Source organism: Melospiza georgiana, chromosome 5, assembly GCF_028018845.1.
Source record: "Melospiza georgiana isolate bMelGeo1 chromosome 5, bMelGeo1.pri, whole genome shotgun sequence".
NCBI lineage: Eukaryota > Metazoa > Chordata > Aves > Passeriformes > Passerellidae > Melospiza > Melospiza georgiana.
The window spans coordinates 70,757,648-70,780,517 of NC_080434.1; positions in this window are offsets into that span (position 1 = coordinate 70,757,648).

Genomic DNA, 22,870 nt, shown 5'->3' on the forward strand with positions numbered 1-22,870 from the left:
ATTTGCTCCCTATACCAGAGAGCTCTTTCTTGCCTTGATTTTAGCATGTGCATAAATGTGGCTTTGCTTCCAAATAATTGTTCTAATGGCAAAAAATCTTCAGTAATTCTCAGAAATTACCTTGTGTGCAGAGTTCTGTACGTTCTGCCCAAACTTGGAGATGTGGCTGTAGAAACATTCAAGGGGATGTTTAGCTTGTTGGCTTTTTTTTTCAATACTCAAACCATGCTTAGGGAGACTGTGCTGGTTCCATTTTTATTCAGCTTCTTGCCAGAGGCTGATCAAGGCTGGAAGCTGTTTTAAATATTTTCCCCTGAGCATCCTGTTTTCAACAGGGTGAAGATTGAACATGCTGAGGAAAACTTCCTTCCTCCTTCTCCTTATCCTGTAATTCTGGGGGGCTATACCAAGAGTCCTTTTTTTATTTATTCCTTAGAAAATTAAGTGGTGGTCATGCCTGGTGATGGGTTTAGTAGTCTGAGAGGTGAAGCTTCTCTCTCAGACTGGTGCTGCAGCTCTCCTGGTGTCAAAGTTAGGCTGGGCTACAAATGGGGAAGGGGAGGTAGAGATTAGAGCAAACCAAGAGCAGAAGGTGCACAAAGGAGAGAGAGAAACCATGAAAAGCAGGGGGAATTGATCTTCCCATAACCTCATTCAGCCTCTGGAGGTGGACTCTGCACTGATGTCTCCATTGACATCTCTGCTGGAGGTCAAGCCCCCAGGCTGGACTGTTCAAGTTGTCACCTCAGGAAGGTGAACTCCATCCCAAGGAAGCGCTTTGCCCTTCCCTCCCTGAAATGATGCCTTGAGAAGGCTTACCAAAACAGAGACTAGGCAGAACTAAAGTAGGGATTTATTAGAAGGCCTCAACGGATGCACCTTGGGCAGCACAAGGGCCCAGCCAGGGCTGCACCCAAGATGAACCCAAATGGTCACAAAAATGGACACCTGGTCATAAGGTCCTCACTTTTATAATTCTGCTCCATTTGCATATTGGAGTTCATTGTCCCATTCCAGCTTTAGCCCAGGCAGTCCCACCCTGCTTGTTTTTCTCTCTCCAGCCCACGGTGTTTGTGCTCTTGGGCTGAGATTTGGATCATTTGTCCTTGGTCCCCAGCTGGAGCAGGATTTGTTTTGTCTCCCTGCTCTGTGCACAGAGCTCACCATCCCCCTCATGTGAAATCCAGACCCACACACTAAAGCAGCACAGAATGTGAAAATTAGAAAAGCCAAAAACCTGAAGGCATCAGCACAAGGGAGAAATGAAGGTGCAGCAGCACAAAGGGCACGGTGGGGTCAGTTGGGAGTCCAGGCCAACCCCGCCACATTTCCACTGGCAAGCTGCCTAAAGGCCACGCTGGATTTTAAGGATCAGAGTATCCTTTGAGGATGCTGATGATAAATGCAAGAGGGTTGGGAAAGTGGTTACATGACTCATACCTTTCCCTACCTCCTTCCCATCTCCTCAATGAGAGTCCTTATCACAACCATTTAACATTTTAGGGTTATTTTCTGTGAGGTTTGGCAAGTCAGTGTGGGGTCATCCTCAAGCCTTTCATTATTAACTGCTCTTGTGTACTACTGGGGGTGTATTTTTAAAGGAATCAGATCTGACACTTTTTCATTTTTTTCCTCTAGGTTTGTTGCCTGAACTTCACTTTTTTTTTTTAAGCTTTGCTTTTCTTACTCCAATTCTCCCTACAAGTAAATGACTTCAGAACATGTTAAATGTTATTATTATTCACTGGATACCAGGTACCTTATAAACTCCAGCTTCTGGCACTATCCTGCTTTTACAGAGCCCTTTTCATCACCTATCTAACATTACAATTTAATTGGTTTCCAGCTCACTGCACATCCCTCTCCCTCAGAAGCACACACACGAGGCAACTGACACACACACACACACTCGTTTATTTCCCTCCCTGCTCAGGCTGAAGAACTGAATTTAAGAATCCAAGCCTGCTGCAAAGCTCAGCCTGTTAGAGCCAGTGGGACCTGCTACTGATTGGGGATATTGATTTTCTACAACTTCCAGGGAGGCAGCAACAAACATTTTATCATTGACTGGACTGTATGTTCTTCTTAAATCCCTGCTGCAACGCTGCAGTTCAGATAGGGCTCTGTGCTCAGCGTGGGGCTGCAGATTGCCTCTTCATTTTTGGGACTTCAGGCTCTTACCTGGAGTCTGAGGAATAATGGTCTGCTTTTTGTGGAAATGCAACAGAGAGTTTGAGAGAGTTAAACCAGGTGATACATGAGAGAGAGTCTTTCATAACCACGGGTAGGATGTAATTAAGATTTCTGACAGAACATGCAAACCTGCAGATGTTACTGTTCTCTCATGAGCTCTTTCTTAGGATAATGGATTTATGCCTTGTGAGGCAGAGTCTGAGCAGATACCTCAGCCAGATAAATGCTAGCATTGCAATTTTAACAGATTTTTTTTTTAGCAATTGCAATTGTAACAGCTTTTCCTTTTGTACAGATACTGATGCAAATAACTGAGGACCTGGCTTATTTTCATTTTCCTTAGAAGACTGTTCAGTCAACTTTACTTAGACCTATTTTATATTTTTTGCTTTCACTTCTGTCTCAACCAACAGCCACTAATGAGCTACAAGCATCAATTCTGTAGATGTATCATTAGGACTTTCCACATTAATATGAGATACAAGGTTCAGTGTACAGAAAAGGCTTCCCCCAAATGAGATTTACTCCTTGCCTTCCCAAGTGGGGGGAGAGCTGTTAATATTTTTTCTAATGCTACTCAAGTGCAAGAGATAGCACCTATTTTTTTCTGAAGGGCCATTTATCATTTCCCAAGGCAGTAAGAGAGCAGTCAATATCTGGAAGAAGGAGTGCTGAAACTGCCTCCTAAATAAATTAAGGATCAATACTGTTTGGTGGGAGAAAGGAGGATTTTAATCTAAATGGAGCCCCAGGAGATTTAAGAAAAGGATTGGACATAAAAAACCAGAACATTTGCCAAGGAAAGAATGTTTCCTGATGCAACAACCTGGCACATGGAATGGGCAGGGGAACAGGTTGCTGGCCACAGAAATAAAAGAAATGTTGACAAACATGTCAGACAGACACAAGGAGAGAAATAGAGATGTTTGGAATTTAGTCTGATGATAATTAGATTATTCATAATTAATTATTTTCTTTTTCTTCTGCCCTCCTCCCCACATACCTCTTACCTTTGTCTTCATAAATCTTTGTTTCTGCCTCATTGTGTTGATGCTGGAGGTAAATTTTCATTGTTTTCACCAAAGAGTTGGCTCCAGGTAAGTTCCAAGCAGAGATTTTTGGTGGTCAGGAAAGGGATGGATCTCCTGCCTCACACAAAGCCCAGGGGACTGAGGGGGGACAGAGGGAGAGGGCCTGGAGGAGGATGAGATTTCCTAAACACAGAATTATGCCCCAAAAAAGCTTCCTGGGTTTGAAGACCACATCTGAGAATGGAGCTGTGACCCCCCAGATCCCTCTCTGCACAGGGAAAGGTCTCAGAGTTGATCCTTTGTTTCAGTCATCCTCATGGATAAAGCAGCCAAAATCAAAGTTTTTATCCTGAAATGGATGAAAACACCACAATAAAAACAAGTAACTAAAGCAAAACTGACCGTCCTGTGTTTAGTGCCCATACTCTGAATTGTGAAATCTGCCTGTCCAGGAAGCTGTGAGATTAATGAAGGGATTTACTGAAATCCTTGGCTAACTATAATCTAATTCAAAATTAGAGGGTAAATTTCACCAATATCCAGACCAAATTTGAGCCTGTACATTGTTTTAATGAACTTTCATTATGCATACATACTTTCCTGAATTTGACATTTCAAATTACATCTATTAAAGTGAAAATTTAAGACAATTCTTTTTAACTTAAATTCACAATCACTTTTCTTGCACAGCTTCTGTCACATCATTTAATCTTTACACATTTTGATGTGTCTAAATTAAGAAAATACAATCTTGATCTTTTAGGCTTTTCTTCTTTTCTAAAGAAAAAGAAAGTTTAATTTGAAACTTTTTTCCATATCTTAGAGTTATAAAGTAACTTTTTACTGAGTTGCAGCTGGGACTATGTTGGTAACAGATTATTATAATGATAGTTTAAATGTCACATCATGGCTCTGTGGTTTCCTTTGGTTTTGCAATTTTTAGAAATAAATTAACATAATATATGGTAATATATATTAATATAAATTAAAAATATTTAGGTGGAATAATATGTTTTAAATAAACATTTTCTTAGATAATTAAGAAAATTCTCCTACTTTTTACTCATAAAAACTGAGACAAAAATATGTGAAGGTAGAGAAATTGCTCCATTGGATTAAAAACTCCGAATTCAACTTCTCAAAGACAATGAAGAGGTGATTTTAATTAAGCAGTTCATCAGGAATTCATAATATTTTAATTTTTCTAGCCTTCAAAATTCTTTTTAGAGCCTTGACCAGAAATTTATACTTAACTTTATCAGACTTTTCTCTTAACTGGCTTTCTTTTTTTTAAATTTATGCTTTATTGTGTGTCCTAAGCAAAACAAATGTGTTACAACAAAATAATCTTTGCAGTTGCAGAAAGAACAAATCACTTCTTGCAAATGTGTTATTTGAAACGACCATCCATCCTCTCCCATCAAGAAAATGAATACTAAACTGTGCATTTCATGAGGCTATTAAGTAAAAATCTCTTGATTGATTTTCCCCCCTTTTACACTAGTAAAAATTCAATTGTCCCTTTTGCGAAGCCTCTGGGAAGAGATGAGCCCTCAGCATCTCTGCCTGGGTAACAGGAGGGTATCTCCTTTTTCACAGTTCTCTGTAGCATAAAAAATCATTCAGTCAAAAGTAGTCACACCCCTGAGTTCACAGCGACAAATATTCTGACAGGATGTTAAGGTTTCTAACAAATATTTTCTTACCAGATTTTAAAAGTGTTGCCAAAAGTATTCGAAATGAGAAAATTCTTGTTGTGTTACAATATCAGACACCTTTTTTTGCCAGAACATCCCCATCTCACACAAAACTAATACAAAAATTGCCTTCAATCTTTTCTTCTTCCAGCTCCCAGTTATACATCAAGCTGTTCTTCATGTTTTAAAAATTAGAGGATGAAGATATTATTCTGCAATCTGAAACTGTCAATTTTGGCAGTTCATGACGATTTAGTTCAGTAAAATACAATAAAGTAAAACACTTATTTTTAGCAAGGCGTACAATTTTTTTTTACCTGATCTTTTACCTTGATCTTGCAAAAAAGCTGTGAGGGATCTCCTCAAAGGAAGCCAGGTATTTTAAGGTATAAAATTAAATATATTTAGGCATAGTGTAAATGTGATTTTTTGTGTCTTCATATATGACAAGTTGGGTGATTTATTCCCACTGAAAGTAATGGGAGAATAGCTGAAAATTCTGTGGTTTTTTTAAGTGTTTCCTGTTTTCAACAGTGTTTGTCTGTACTTGCCAAGGAAATCACAAAAAAGAGCGGAGTGTAACGTGCCTGCACAGCTCAGTGGATAATGCAGGATGGATATACAAGATTTCACAACATTTTGTACATAGTTAGATGGGTAACTGATGTATAAAATGAACTGACAGCTTATGGACTTATGGACTGTGAACTGCAACAATGAAATCTCCTGTGCACAGGCAAATCTACAATTGTCGAATTAAAGATTCTGGATCACATTTTCATAGAGTTAGGTTTTCTTTCCCTTCCTTCTTTCTTTTTTTTTTTTTTTTGGCCTAGGCATTGTACCTATCATATTAAAAATAGATTATTCTACCTCCCTTATTCCACTTCTTAATGCAATGTAGGAGATAGATAGCATCTACTCTAAGTATTGGAAATGTGACCTTGTGAATATCCCAAGTGAAATAAAAAATATAGAACTAAAAATTGATTGATTTTGAATTGAAGAGTCAGATATATTAGAACTTCTAATGGCATATCTGCCTTTCCCTTTAGAAATGGTTTATGACAAATAAACTAGGAGTAATCACTTCATTAATATTAAAATAATCTAATGATCATAATCAACTCAACTTCAAATTCAAAGATAGTTAATAAAAAGGCATTTAAAGTAAAATGGAGGTTACTATTGATGGGTCAACTCTTAATTATGCATCATGAGGGGAGAATTAATCTTTTAATACCATGGCCTGGTTTTCCAATGAGGAAAACCAATTCCCAATTGTCTGCTATATAAAAAAACACAGTGTGACCAAGAAGAAAGAGTGAGTAATACAAACAATAAACCCTTTATCTGGAGAAAAGAGTATGATACAGGGCAAGCCTTGGTCTCTGAAGTACAAGGCCTTTCAGAGGTTAAGTCATTTTACCTCTACTTCTGTAATTCTGATTCTTACTCACTGTGGGTCAGTGAGGGGACAAAGTAAATTTTGACTGTTCTGTAGCTTTCCATAGAGAGGCTCAGAATTTAATACAGATTCTCGTGACAAACTCTCTGTACTTCAAGGCAGCACAATCAGGGTGACAGGGATAGCATTAATTTCTACCAAAAATCTCCTTTGCCAGGGTATAGCAGATTCTTGAAGATATCTTCATCTTTTCCTGTTAATTCCTCTCATTTAGACCTGCCCAGGCCCAGACTGTATCAACTGATTGACCAGCTTTGTTCCTTGAACCTTCTGGTGCTTTTTACACCTTATTCTTTCCATTTAATAAGGGAAAATGAACTGTCCTCGTGATACAACCTGCTCAGTTTGCTTTAATCATTACTCAAGGCTCAATAACCTCCATTCCGGGCAAAACCAGAACAAAAACCTCACCGTGGATCTCGCCCTATAAATCTTTACTGTTATTTCAAACCCCTTCTACTTCAATAGGCACCAGCTGCACGAGAAAGCTCAGTTGCCATGGCTGAGGATTTGCAGATGGAGGTTCCCTGCTCTCCTCCTGCTGCTGAGCTGGTATTGATTTCCCTCCCCAGTCACTCCAGTGTGCAGCTAATGAGGGTTCTGATGAGCCTGTGGTGCCTCTGACAGGCCTGCCAGTCGATCATCCCCTACCAATGGAGTGTTAAACACCGCTCAGGTGGCACAAATACATGATGTAATTTGTGCTTCCTGTCCCACTGTGTTAATTTGTGGCAGTCCACTTTGGATTACGCATGCTTTTATTTTTGTGCTGATGTGCCGGGCTCATATTAATGCCATGAAATGAGAGATGCATTGTATATTTGCATTTATATAATTTCTGGGGGAGTGTTAGCTTTGTTAGTGCAGTGTACTTCAGTGTCTAAATGAAGAATTAGTGTGAGGTGATTGAAAAATACTCAGGTTCTGCTTCTGCCCCTTATTGTATTTGTGGGGTGCCCCGATGAAGGAAGGAATGATGAGTCTGACTCCATGTTCTCAGAAGGCTAATTTATGATTTTATTATACTATATTATATTAAAGAATACTAAACTAAACTATACTAAAGAATACAGAAAGGATACAGACAGAATGCTAAAAAGATAATAATGAAAACTCCTGACTCTTTCCAGAGTCCTGACACAGCTTGGCCCTGATTGGCCAAAGAGTGAAAACAACTCCCAGCAGAATCCAATGGAACAATCACCTGTGGGTGAACAATCTCCAAACACATTCCACATGAGCACAACACAGGAGAAGCAAATGAGATGAGAATTGTTTTCCTTTTCTCTGAGGTTTCTCAGCTTCCCAGGACAAAAATCTTTGGCAAAAGCATTTTCCCAGAGAATGTGGATGCCACAAACCCTGTCAATCATTCACAAACCAAACCAGCTTTGATTACACTTTGATGACATACTCTTCCTGCAGTATTCATTAGCATGGAAAAGTGGGAATGGCATTATTGAAATCTAGAAGCAATTAATTATTTCCCAATTAAGAATCAGGCTTTTGCAAAATTTTAAGAATTCAGAACTTTCAGTTTTATTGTGATGTGGCATATTTTTGTACTCCAGGTAAAACAAATCGGTTTTTTAATTCCTTCTCCATCAACGTGATAAATTGTTTTTCTGCTAAGGAAGCAAAATTATAGCAGTAATTAGAAATAACTGTTTTGAGTCCTCTCTACCTTTGTAATAAAAGAAATACAAAGTATTTTCTGTAACTAAAAATGGCATCTAACAATGTTGTCTTTTCTTTTAAATTCAGAAAAATCAAGCAAAGAACTTGAATTAAAAGGACATTTTACCTTGAATTTGCTCTGTAACAATACATTAGGGAAAAGGTGGAGAATGAAAAGAAACTTTGCTCTGTTTCTTCAGAAAGGTGATGTGCCTTGCCACCTACATTTTCTATTCCTGTTCCTGCCACAACTTGCCCTGTAACCTTGGACAAGTAATTCCTTTCTATATTTCAGTTTCCTGAGCTGTGAAGCTGAAATGTCCCAGATAACAGGAACATAGAGAAACCAGCTGGGACTTGAGGTGTTGTTGCATTGACATGAAAACGGATTTCCCAGAGCTTCTGACAATGGAAACAAGGTTCAGCAGTTCATCTATTCCAAATCAAGATGCTGGTGGTTCATCAGTCAATTTTAATAACAGAAAGAAAAATGCTCCCTGAGGAATAATGCAGCATCTATTCTCCCTAAAGAGAAGTTAGTCATCTTTTACCATTTTTATTGTAGAAACTAGCATTTAGTGTGCTGGGATCATGATCCATCCCTAGAATTTCAGGGCACTGTGATAGCCACAAATATTAACAGCAATAAAAGCGACATATTGTGTGGCTTTTAATGTCCAGAGTCCCTTAGGATTATAATTTGTTCCCTTATTCTCTCCCTAGACCTTGGTGCTCTGCCAGATTTGGAACCAGCACTACTAGAAAGCAACTAGGATTAAGTGCTAAATTATTTCACAGCCAGGTGAAATGGAGTCAACTTCTTCAGCTCTAAACACAGCAAAGGGTCTGTGTTAGAGGGGCTGAAGAAATCCACACACGCAACTCTTCCTAGATAAATCCTCTAGAATCTTTGGGGGAAAGAAAATGGAAATTCTTGCATTGCTATATTCTTTCCTTAACTTGCAATCCTTTTGGGGGATTGAGAGAAGTGCCTGGTCCTTGAGAAAACCTGATTCCATGTGAACTTACTGCTGTTTTCTTGTTTTACCTTCATCTTCTGCAGGCAGAAGACAAAGAACCCTTGCTGTCTAATGGTCAATTTTATATTATAGGAAGAAAATCTCAAAATCTTCTTGGGCTGGGTGGGAAATAATTTTTTTGCTGGGAAGGGGTTTACCATGAAAGAATCCATGTTTTTCGCATCTGCTTTCCAGGAACAGCAATCTTTGTGACTAATTCAGAATTCCACACTCTGAGCCAAACTGAATGACTTGTCCTGCTTGCCATGATCTGAAAGAGTTCTTTGGCTATCTGTAGAAGTCTCTGACATCTGATGAAAGTCTTAATGTTTGTGAATAGGTGTGTTATTTTCTGGGCCCCCCGTCAGAGGGGGAAATGAATGAATCTGACTCCATGTTCTTAGAAGGCTAATTTATTATTTTATGATATTATATTAAAGAATACTATACTAAACTATACTAAAGAATACATAAAAGATACAGACTGAAGGCTGAAAGATAATAAAGAAAATCTTGTGACTCCTTCCAGAGTCCCGACACAGCTGGATGGTGATTGGTCATTAAGTAAAAACAATTCACGTGAAACCAATGAAACAATCACCTGTTGGTAAACAATATCTAAACCACATTCCAAAGCAGCAAAACACAGGAGAAGCAAATGAGATAATATTGTTTTCCTTTTTCTCTGAGGCTTCTCACTTCCCAGGAGAAGAATCCTGGGCAAGGGGATTTTTGCAGAAAATATGATGGTGACAGATAAGAATCTGTATTTGCCCTATTTTAGTTGATGGTATGGCTGGGGGTGTCATTTTTTTGGTGAGAGAGTAGAAATTATGAATGATACGGTCATGTACCACCCTCCTTTGTATTCTGGAGGCCTTTATCTTCTAATCACCCAGTTTTGGAGTTTGGAAGAGTGGAGATCACAGAAAAAATTTTATCAGCCCCTGTATATGGCAGGCTGAGGGGGGGATGGTTTTGTTCCAGACTCTGTCTTGTTATGGTAACCAAGGGGACTTTGGTATAACTGAAGGTTTTTGAGAAACGGGCATCAAGTGAGACTAAATAAAAAGCTACAGACTTCCATGTTATGCCAAGAATACCAACAGATTCCTCAAGAAGAGATTTCACATTCTGGTGACACATAGACAATAAGACACCTATCTGAACTTGTTACCCTGAACCCACCTCTGATAAGTTTAATTTGATGCTCCAAGTCCTCCAGATCAGCCATGGCCAAGTAGTGGCTGCCGGAGAATATTTAAATATTTTCTGTGTTTCAATGAGCAGGAACTGCTTTGACAGTTCAGACAAATCCAGGCCAATGGGCTGGTCTGTTCTGTTGGTTCTTGTCATGCTGATCCAGCATTTCTAATAAATTGTGCACCTTTGTGGTGTGGTTTACCACCCCACAGCTCTGCAGTAGAATGTGATGAATAGCTGAAAAGCTTTTTTTGTCAAAAAAGTCAATGGGGTTTCAGAATCAGTGAAACTAATCACAAATTCACAGTGAATTAATATAATTGTTTCAGCTTGGTAGCAGGAGAAGGGGAGGAGATGAAGAAATCAAAGGGATTCATGTCACCACTTCTGAAATAAAAGATTTTGAAGCACAACACTTGTGTCTGGAACTTTATCTGGATTTAATTAAAATAATTCATTAGTATGCATGGAAAATATGAAAAATAGTAATTTCTTTCTTTGCCACTCCTGCCCTTCTCTGCTGGTAGTTTAAAGGCAATCGGCTCTCTGAATAATCCTAAACTGAACTGAATGCTGCACCGTGGAGTTATCACAAGGCCTCATGCAGAATTTTAGAGTGGAACCAGCCTGGGCAGGGACTCAGAACGTGGCAGCGGCCAAATTTCTGCTCAGCACCCACCCGTGGGGGCTCCCAGGAAAGGGGAAATGTCCTGCTGGGCTCCTGCTGCCAGGCGAGAGCAGGAGAGCATCTCTCAGCCACAGAGCAACACCGATAGGAATGGATCCAGGATCCATGTGCTGGGATCTTCTTTCAGGTGACACACAGAAATAGAGCCACGGAATATTTTTGTCCCATCCTACTGCTTCTGCCAGGCATCTGCTGTGAAAATCAACATAACCACACGTTTCCAGTGGTCAGTTCCATGAAAACAGTGATCATGCCTTGCCCAAGGCTACACAACTTCAGCTTTGAGCCCAGTGAAATTATTTGTTGGAGCTTGTCCTGCTTGGCTGCTGAGATCTCATTTAATCTCTGCTTGAATTACTGCTAGCTGTTTGGTGTTCTACACACCCAAAAATGTGAGTGTGTGTATGGGTATGCATATATATTCATGTGAGTATATATGGACATCTTTTCTCTCAGAAAAGACCTTTGGTAGGGTTTCCTTTCATATCAGCAGTTATCCCATTGTAGGTGACATTTCTGGACCTGACTGCTATTAAAAAATCTCCTAAGGAAGTTTCCTTACTTTTATTGAGATCTGCTATAGCAGGTAAAAAATGTGAGATATCAGGAAGATCAAGGAAGAAGATTGACCTGAATTTCTGAATGTTCTGATTCCCAGTTTGTATAATAATACTGAAGTTTGATTAAATAAGGATATTTGGTGTGTTTTTTTAATACAAGGGAAATAATTCCCTGTAGACTGAGTTACCCTTTTCCTCCACTTGTTGTTACTAAAAAAAAAAAAAAATGCAGTTTGGTTCTATTCTCTATTTATCTACTTAAACAATAAATTAGAGACATGCATGCACAGAAGCAAAACAATCCTTCAATAAATCACTGTTAAAGTCATCTCTAGAATAGATGAACAGTTCTTCAGTTTGCTGCATGTGAGGCTGCCAATAATTATCAATGGGGTAGAACACAGCGCAAGCTTTTCTAAATCTTTTTATTTTTGCCTTGAAGTCACCATCTATCACTCCTCAGACACATAAAATTTAATCTGTATTTGGCAGAAAATGAAACAATTAATGTCAGGAGAAAGGAGAGGGAATTGAGCAAGTGAATATCTATCCTATAATGGAGTCATGGTCTGTCCAGGAAATATTTCAACAGTCCTTGCTATTCCAAAAGGGTACTCTGGCCTTGCCCAGTCAAAAATATTTTTTTCTTCTGGAATTAAGAATGCAAAAAGGAATTCAGCAGCAAGATATTTACCCAGTACTGCATATGGTTGATTATCTCAGTTTGATGCAGTCCTAAAGAGCTTCAGAGCCAGTGTCCTACATGGATTTGGGAGACTCCTACCACTGCAGGACTGCAAAATCAGATTTTCAAAGAAGACAATTGGATGTGTGAACCAATTTGTGAGCTTTTGGCTTCTTCTGTGGCCTTGATAATCTTCCCACTCAAATACACAAACACCAAATACACAATCCAGTGGTCAAAACCCAGATATGGAAACGAGACATTCTGGAATCTGTTCCTGCTTTAATGTTTTATACATTATTTGACCATGCATAAACAATTTACTGCCTGTAAACTATTTTGTCTGTCTGTAAATTCAGAAATATGATGCTACAGACTCCACAAAAGCTGCTCTGAAAGAACACAACTGCTTTTATTTGGTGCTACAGAATTAATGAACTAACCACATACAGAAGCCATTTCACAGGTCTCTGTCCAGTGGTAATTTATGATCATATGTTAACATTGATCATTTTCATATGATCATTTTCTTCTCCTCTTCTAGAGGAGAAGAAAAAAGGAGTCCTTACAATCAGATGGCAACTTCCTTACCACCAGAGCCATAGCATATGAATTTTCCTGAAATCCCTTTTGACAGGGGCAAGCTGGACTTAAAAAATCACAGAATTATTGAGCCAAAGAAGCATAATTACTGCCCTTAATTAATTCCCCCTGAAGGATAATTATTTAAAACAGCTGGTTTCTTTGTCTGTACTTTGAATTGCAGCAAAACAAGCATATGAAATTAAACACATACATTCTTTAGGTGATGTCCAGGCAAAGGAAAACTGAGAATGGTTTGGACCATAAGTTTGATAATGAGCAGAGGGAAGAAAAAAAAAAAAAAGAAAAGCTTTTTTAGGGAGGAGTATTGCTTAGTTTATTCCACCAAACCTATTGTTTATCAATAGGATAACATTGTTTTTCCTCTTATCATATGGGACACAGCTCCTGGTTTGTATGGGAAAAACATTTAGGGTTATTCAGTGCTTTATCAGTGGACTTTGCTGATTTGGTATTCAAACTTCTTTTGAAACTAACAATACATTTCCATTAGTATTTATTTGATGTGTCTTATAGCACAAGCAGTGAAGTAGAAATAATTTTGACAAAAGACATTTAGAACAATAGGTGTCCAAAAGACTCCAAATTTCCAAATTTAGAACCCTAAATATCCAAAGTTAATTCTCACTGCTTCCTTCTTCTCTTCAGTTCTCACCATGTCATCTCCGATTTTCCCTTTATTTGCAATTAAGGAAAACTTCACTCTTACTACTGTTTGAAATTTTTACTACTTTTCCTCATGTCTTGTTTCATGTTAAATAAAAATAAAGCAGCTCATAAGCAACATTACCTAAAAAAGTCTGAAAATCTAAAGAGGTAACTGTGGTATTTCTCTCTTACAGTATGTCTTTTTTTCTGCCTGCAGATACAAAATGTTTTACTTGTTTTTCAAGGGCTAAGCAGCCATAAATGTGATAGCATAACTGAGAACAAACAGGACTCATTCTCACCTTGTTATCTCTGCATGAGTTTCAATATTGGATGGGATTTATGATGTGCTGTGATTCCTCACTCACAAGGCTGTTGCAGGAGAAGCCCATAAGGCCAGAGCTGTGATTTTCACTTGCATGGAGGGCAGTGTTTATGATTCAAATGGAAAATCTCAATTCAACACATGTGTTCTACTAGGTCTATAATTATTTTTTTGAAAAGGTGAAACCAGGATAATTCTTTAAAGTGGGTGCAGAGTGGCAAATGTTGCTCTTGCTGGCTTGTCTGTGCTTTTGCAGAGCAAGGTGATAGTAAAGATGGTTCATTCAAACTCCTTTGAGAACAACTAATCAGCCACAAATCATCTTTAGTGCTCTGTCTTCCCAAGGAAAGTGGAAGGGATCCAATTAAGAGTGGGGGGAGGTTCTGCTGAGATTTCTTTAATAACTTTATAGTAGAAGGAAGCAGCATATGGAGTCAGAGTGTAATGCCAAAGAAGAAAAAATAGCAGAAAAAAAGAAAATGTGATTTCTGGAAGATTTTGGAAAACACATCAAAACACTGCCTTCAGGAGCTTATTTTGTGGGTTAGGAAATGTGGGCAGGCTCGGGACAGGAGCCTGCCTTAGGAAAGAGAGGATTAACCTAATGTTCAAGGAACAGGGGTCAGTTCAGCTGTAACTTTTCCCTGGTCTCCAGTGCTCAGGCCAGTGGTGGTCAGCTGCAGGAAATAAAGAAATAAATGCTCCATTGCCACATGATGCTTCAATGGCTTCACTGACATGTTCCTGATGAGGATAAGAGGATCTGGACCAGCTCCTTTCCCCCAGCCTGTATGAGCCACAATCAGGTAGGGATAGATCAGTGGGAGGCAAGGAAGGATGGGAAGTGGGAGGGTATGAATATTTCAATTGAAATTCTAAAAAATAAAATAAATTTTTCAATATTCATAAATATTTCAATTTAAATTTAAATAAGCATTTGAATTATCTGGGTTATGTGTTTTATCACCCAGACTGAACCCAGCATTTAAACCAGTTGTAAAGCAAGGGGCAAACCATATAACCTCTGCCTCAGTTTTTATCTCTGTAAGGTAAGGATAAAATTATTTTCTTAAGCATCCTTTTCTCAGAAAATTAACTTTCAAATGTGTTGTTAAAAAACATAGCAAAACAAACAGCCTACCAGTAAACCTAGGCTGCACAGATTTATTATCTGTCTAAAGAATTTGATGGGTAAAATTGAAAAAAAAACCCTCAGCCTAACAAATAATAGTGTTATTAATGGGGCTTCTCAAAGTATATTTTCTTGGCAATATAGGCATGCCAATAAAGGTTAATTAAAATGGCAGACAATTGTGATCAGATTAAATGGGGTGTGTACTAATCTCCTGCACTTGCACGAGAACCTAAAAAGCATATGACTTGGGGATGACAACTGAAAGCACAGTATTTTTAGCTGGATTCAATAGAATTTTCTTACACTCAATTAATTTCTGCATAATAAGGAGATGAAACATTTGCTTTTCTTCCCATCATCTCTATAGGAGGAGTGAGGTATAATAGCAATATTTCTGGTAGGAAAATACGCCTGTGAAAACCTGAGAGTATTTCAGGAAGGAGAAATGCATCTATGGAAGAAGCAGGATTTTTTCTCATTTTCTTTCTAGTGACAGGAGCTGAGGGAATGGCCTGAAGTTGTGTCCAGGGGAGGTTTAGGTTGGAAGTTAGGGAAAACATTTTTCCCCCAGGGGGAATGGGCACAGCCCCGATGCGGCATCCAAATTTTCTAATGAAATCCATTCACCCAGGATTTTTCTCCTGGGAAGCTGAGAAGCCTCAGAGAAAAGGAAAACAATTCTTATCTCATGTGCTTCTTCTGTGTTGTGCTCGTGTGGAATGTGTTTGGAGATTGTTCACCCACAGATTCCATTGGACTCTGCTGTGAGTTGTTTTCACTCTTTGGCCAATTAGGACCAAGCTGTGTCAGGACTCTGGAGAGAGTCAAGAGTTTTCATTATTGTCTTTTTAGCCTTCTGTAAGTATCCTTTCTGTATTCTTTAATATAAATAGTATAATAAGGTAATTAATTAGCCTTCTGAGAACATGTAGTCAGATTCGTCATTCCTACCTGCCACGGGGGTCACTGCAAATACAACACCCCAAGGCTGCCAGAGCTCCAGGAGCATTTGGACAGCACTCAGGAATGGGATGGGATTGTTGGGGTGTCTGTGCAGGGCCAGGAACTGGACTGGATCATCCTTGTGAGTCCCTTCCAGCTCAGGGTATTCCATGATCCCATATATGACATTTTTGGAAACTCCCCTGGAGTTGAGAACAATTTCCAACAGCAGAAGGCACAGGATGGTTCCTTCGCCCTTTGCCATCGCTGTAGCTTAACCACTAATATAATTCTGTTTAAGGCATCACTCAGACATTTGGATGAAACCACACATTTTGGGGGTGAAGGGCTCTATGTGGCACCTTTCACTGAACAACTTCTGGGGAGGCTTTTGTCACCTGCAGTTATCTCTTTTGGAAAGGAATTGCTCAGGCCCTAAGGAGAGTGAAGGCAGGTGCAGAATGAAAGCTTAGATCCACAGGTTGGTGTGAAAGGCTGATCCTGGTCACTCATAAAACAAACAAACCAAAGACATAAAGGAAAATCTTTCTGCCCACATCCTTGACCCAGAGGGTACAAACACCTCTGGAGAAGAGGGAAAAGTATATTTTTAAAAGTTTTTCTTACCAAATGATTCTCTTTGAAAATTTTTTATAATGACCACTGAGAGAAGCACATTGTTGTTATGAATGTAAAATTATAACTTTTAACGTCTGAGGCTCAAAATATTGTAATTCCATGAACAAGGACCCAAACCCAGGGCTTTTCTTCATAATCCAACTGTCTTGATAATCAATAATGAGCAGGCTGCAGACAGATTCAGAGTCCCCATCTCCACCTGTTGGCAAAACTGTATCTGAATGGCACAAAATAGATGTCCCTGTCCATATCATGGGGTTAAAACAAGATGATATTTAAGGTCAATTTTAACCCAAACTTCTCTATGATTTTATGAGTCTATGGAAATTACTTGAAGGGAAATTATTGAGATGAGAACTTAGAGCTTGTTGTTATTACTTCTTTTTTTTTGTTAGGTTAATTTGGTTTTGTTTTAATTTTCCATTTACTGTAGTGGTTTCCAGAAGCAAAGTACTGATATCTCAAAATACCTGTGAAACTGCAGGGCTGGAAATGCAAATGAGCTACCATGAAAACTGTAGTTTGCTCACATTAAGTTAACACATAGTAAAGATGTAGTAGCATTACCATAAACACAGTTTGGTTTAATTTATGGACTTCTTTACATGCACACTCCTGTATCCCTGAGGGCCATAAAACAAAACCTGAAGAGAAAATAGAAAATGAATAAAATATATCTTGTCTTCATTTGTGTCAAAATCACAATAAAAGGAGGAAATATAATCAACTTAGATGTTGCTTTCTTTTTATTTATAAAGCTTACTGTTTCACTCTGTTTTAATTACCATCATAGGGATATTAAAGTGTGGAAGCACAGAAAAGGCTGCATCCCACCTTGGCAGCCAGATTGGTATCTAGTTCTACATGGAGGACACTTAATTTAGAACTAGTTCTATAAATAATTTCTCAAGTCTCTGTGTTTTGGGGCCTTGCTCCTTTTGTTTGGTTTTTTTTTTGTGCATTTCCTTCTAATCTTATGATTCTTAATGGGCAATTTTTTGAGCTGGATGAAAGGAATTGAATATTTCACATACAAAGCTGCATAAGGCCAACCAGTGTTGTTTCTAGATGAATGGTATATCGAGCTATGTCTTCCCCAGGGCAGAGGAGAATATGTTGAACTAGATACAAATGCTGAAAAACAATAACATCATTTTTTTATCCCAAAAATGGATGCCAAACAGGAAAATGGAGAGGGAATATCAGAACGCACCCAAAACAATGCCAATATTTTTGTTTTATCACTGCAGCACGTCTAAACCTTTCAGATTTTTTTTCTTTAGATCAGAGAAACAAACAGACTAAAGCCTTTTCATATTGGAATTTCTCTTTGTAAAACTCTCTGAAGGGCCATACAGATCTTGTTATGGTTTGAATGAATGGCCATAGCTTGGTGCATTGCAATCTGCTCATGGGTTTGGAGTTTATTGCTGTGTTCCTGTGCAACAAAAAATAATGCACCTCATCTTAAGAAATTCCCTCTAAAGAAACAGCACACTGAGACCTTCTGCTACACACCCTGCTTTGTGATCAGGGCAGAGCTGCACTGTTTCGATTAAAGAATTAAAAAAAAAAAAAAGTTTAAAATGCCCTTTGCTGCTTTTAATTAACAGAGCAACCTTTGTTGTTTGCAAGGGTTGTGGTGGAAAAACTTTTATCATTGGTTAGCACTGCTTGGCTGGATTAATTATAGATACATTAATAATATATAGTGCAATTTTATATTGCTTAATGATTTTGATCTTTCATGGTATAAACCTATTGAGGTTATTAAAGCTGGGGTGTTTTTTCTATTTTTGTTCATTGGGTTATCTTTAAATTATTATAGGTAAATTAATTGCAAAAGAAAGGAGGGCATAAAAGCAGAGAGAAGGGTAACAAATAAGTTATGGAACTCCTTGTTTTAGAGCAATTCACCATAACGGTCAGCAGGTAAAAACACAGAAATATAGGGATTCTTTTTTAATAGGATAGATTTTTTTTCTTTTATTTGCAATCCTGTTGTGTAAAAAATAATGCTAATTATATGACAATAGAACAGAGCCCTGGCATTATTTTTTCAGGCACTGTTCAAATTCCGTACATATAGAGTAGCTGACATTTGAAGCAAGTAGAATGTCCTCCATCTACAAAAGCCCTCCCTCCTGTAAGAACTTAATAAAAATGAACCTTCAAAACCAAAGTTAAGGCCTTCTTCAAGCAAACCCCTCTCTCAACTTGCTAGCCAGGCTTCTTTCCACAGTACAAGTGGATTTCTGGGCTGCTCATGCCCAGTTCTACATCTACCAACATCCCCAACTCCTTCTCCACAGGGCTGCTCCCCATCCCTTCATCATCCAATCCATCTGGACACCTGGAGCTGCCTCGGTGCAGGTGCAGGACCTTGTTTTTGGGCTGGCTGAATTTCAGGGTGTTCACCCTCTCCACCCCTCCAGCCCATCCATGTCCCTTTGGATGGCAGCAATTCCCTCTGCAGAACCAACTGCACTGCCCAGCCTGGTGCCACCACAAGCTGGCTGCAATTAGCTCTCACTGGCCCTGTTATTAATGAAGATATTGGACAGATCTGGTCTCAGGAATGACCCTCAGAGTCTCCATTTGCCACTTGTAGCAGCCACTGACTGCAGCTCCTTGGGTGTCACCATCCAGCCCACTCCTTATCCATCAGTCCATCCCTCAAATACAGATACAGATCCATCCCTGTATCTTTCCAATTTAAAGCAAGGATGTTGTGTGGGACCATGTCAAAGCTCTTGGAAGAGGCTCAGGGTTTCAAATAAGCACCCTAGGACATTTAGGATTAGGGATTAAATTTGGGAATCAGCTGGGTTTGGATACATACCTGAATTAAGAATACCTGTAGGTGCTTTAGTGCACAAATCTTGCGCAGCTTTCCCAGCATTAATGATATCATCCTTGCCCAGGGCTGATGTATATTTTCTTACCTTTATCTTACAAATAGGGACAGCCTGTGGTTTTGAATTAAACCCAGTTATCCTCAACTGATTTCAAAAGAGAAGAATGAGAAACTGAGCTTGAAGAATCAAAGTTACAAAAGACCTCTAGGCTGGGGGATTTTTGTCTGTTTATAGCCTGCCATTTTTGAAGCACTTTTGAGTGTCTGTCCTCAGTTGTTGGTAATAAAACACTTTTAGAAAGTCTCATTTAAAGGATTTGCCTACAGGAAGAAGGCCAGATTGTAGTAAAGGGGAAAATGAGACCAGTTCTCTCAGGAGCTTCTTGTGCTCTCAGCCAGAATAGAATCCCTTTTATGGTTTCTTTTTTTTTCTGCCTCACCAAGTCAGACCTTCTGTGTGACCCTAGAAAAATGCCCATGGAGAGGTGATCAAAGAACAACAGCATGTGGGGTTTTTTAATTCCACGTCTGCATGCTGATTTCAAAACAACTTGAAATATGTTTCAACAGAATCTGTTTGATGGGAGAACTGAGCAGCCAACAATGGATGGAGAATATTTATCATGAGGCTGATGAGGAGAATTTTTTTTTTTGTTTCCACAGGGGAAACTTTAATCTCTAAAACTGAAGATAAAGGAGAGGGAGATGTTATTGATGGAGATTGCAAATCTGCCTTTAATTGATTGAATGTTCTCCGTGATTTTGCAGATATGATTTTTACTAGCCCTAAGAGACACTGAAAACTAAAATATTCGTCTAATACATAAATATAGCACTTGGCTGCATTTATTTAATGCTGTCTAAATGAAGATTTCAGACTGTCTGTACTTTAAGCCTCACTGTTCTCCAGCATTATGGAGCCAGTAAATCAAATACCTTTAGATCTCTAACTTTACCTCAAACCTTGTGCATTAATTTGTGAATTGGTGGAATAATTCTGTGGTTTATATGAAATTTTCACCTTCTTTTTGTCTTCCCTCTGTTCAGTGCGTATTGCCCAGGATGATGGATTGGTTTTAAATATCAAATATCACCATCTATCATGATGCTCCTGAGAAGTGGTTGGGGTCAGGTGCCCCCCACGGGTCTCTGACAAGGTCTTGGCTTCACTCTTGGAGAGTGTGGTTTAACTGGTGTTTAATGGATCCCAATGAGAAATCTAACAGGGGAACATGTTGCTTGCAGTAATTAGTTTGGTTACTCACGCTGGCATCAAACACCTCAACACCTTTCCCTGCTGTGGTGCCTCCTGTGAGAATGAACATTGGTGGCACAAGACAGGTTCATCCCTGACAGTGCAGGAACCTCTCACACAGAAAAGAGTCCTGTGATATTTTTAAATAGTTTTGCAACTCTGTCTTGCCAAATTTTAGCTTACCTTCAAATTTTTGTTTAGCTTTTTTTTTTTTTTAAGTTTGTCCTGCTTTGCTTTGTTATTTTATTCATTTTTCTTCATTTAGAAAGTTATCTCATTTATTTCTATTTAAATAATCCTTTTTTTCCATGACCTGTTTTCCTTTTATTTCATAAAGCCACACACTGAAGTAAATTTTCTGTAAAAATTCACGTACTTTATAAAATAATATGTACCTTAAGAGAAGAGGCTCCAAATGTAAATATGTATGTACTTTACAAAATACTATTTCGCTTAAGAGATGTTCTTGACTGTTGATTGAAAATAGAAAATAATAATGAATAATAGGAAGGAGAAAATAAAAGGCATGAGTGTAAGTGGAAGGGGTCAAAGTTTGCCAAGATGGCCATTAATATAACTCAAGAGTAGAGAAAAATTTTTTTTTTCTTTTTCATGACAATTATGGTAAATTTATCCCTTCTGCACTGAGAAGGGATAATTCACTCAATGCAGAAGGGATAATTTTACTACTAAAATTAGAAGTATTTTAGCTAATACTACTAGTATTTAGTAGCATTAGCATGATAGTAGTAATTTGCCATGAATAAATATTTTTTTTTTAAAGTGCAGCAGTCAAGATTAACTTCTCTCTATCCTGGATATTTGTCCTAGAATAGACAGGTCTGATATAAAGAAGTTTTGAAATGCAATTTTCATAGCCCATGACATTATTATGCAAAATAGTTCAGTTTCTTTTCTTCTTTTTGCTCTTTATTTATGTAAATATATGTTGACATATATATATTTATATATATACATTATATAAAGATGAAATAAGTACACTTACATTTATATATAATATATTTATGTATTATATATTTATATATTATATTTTATATTATGTAAATTGGTTATGTAATCAATTTACATTTTGAAAAAATAGAATATATGTCAGTCTGAAACACTTTTCTTAAACCATGTTCCACAGAAACTTCCATTTTCTTTTGAAACATTCTCTTCTTAAAAGAATTGCAAAGACTTGTAATATAAGCCATTTTACCAACTTTATCTGAAAGAAATGACCTAACTTCATAAAAATGAGAAGAACACACAGGCAGGATGCAAATGTGCACAAAAAATAATGAGGAAATTTTCCTTGTGTGCACAGACCTATTAATGAGCAGCGAGAAAGAAAAAAAAATCTGGTTGTAAACCAAATTATCTTGCATTCCCAACGATCTGATCACATGGAATAGAAAAGCACATGCCTCTCCTGGAGGAAAAAAGTATTGTAATATTTTTATTAGAAGCCCTGCGATATTTCTGGCTGGATGAAGGGGTTACACAAGGTGGCAGCTTGGGGTGGGAGTAATCAGGACCCAGATGCCAATGGCCTGACCATGCTGCCGCAGGATGCAGAATCACAGAGACACCAGGTACAGGGAGATGTTCAAGTGTTTTGTCATTTAGGGCATGTGTTCAGTAAAGACAGTCAGTGAGGACAGAGATCTTAACTGTCCACTGAAGATTTGGACACTTCTCTTTTTTTGGATATTTTTTTTTTGGCCATTCCTTGTGAAAACTGTCTTATCTGTTCTTTCTCCCATTTTCATGCCAGCAAGACTTCCTTGTGCATGGGTCAGCAGAGAAGGGGAGAAGAGATTTTCAGCACTGTTCATTTTGGAGGGCTTAGGGAGATGATAACAGTTGTTCATGCAGACATATCAAATTCATCTCATCCTCATTGGGTATTAATGGCATTTTGCCTATTACAAAATATAATTATCTCATCTTTTGTCACAAAGCACCTCAGTGCGACTCTGACAAGTGAAACCTTCCTGAGTGTTTGTTTATCAATAACTAAAAATGTAAATATTTGAAGAGTGCTGGGGATTTGCTTTAATCAGCCTCTTTGTTCCCTACTCTTATTCTTATGTTTGGCTACAATACATATGACAATCCAAATTCTTCTTCTTAGCTATAGGAATTTTTTATTCTGGTTTTATTCGGACACAACTTAAGAATGTCAGACCTAAATTCCTGGGATCTAAATTCCTGGAGCATGGTTGCAGCCAGTAAATGCATT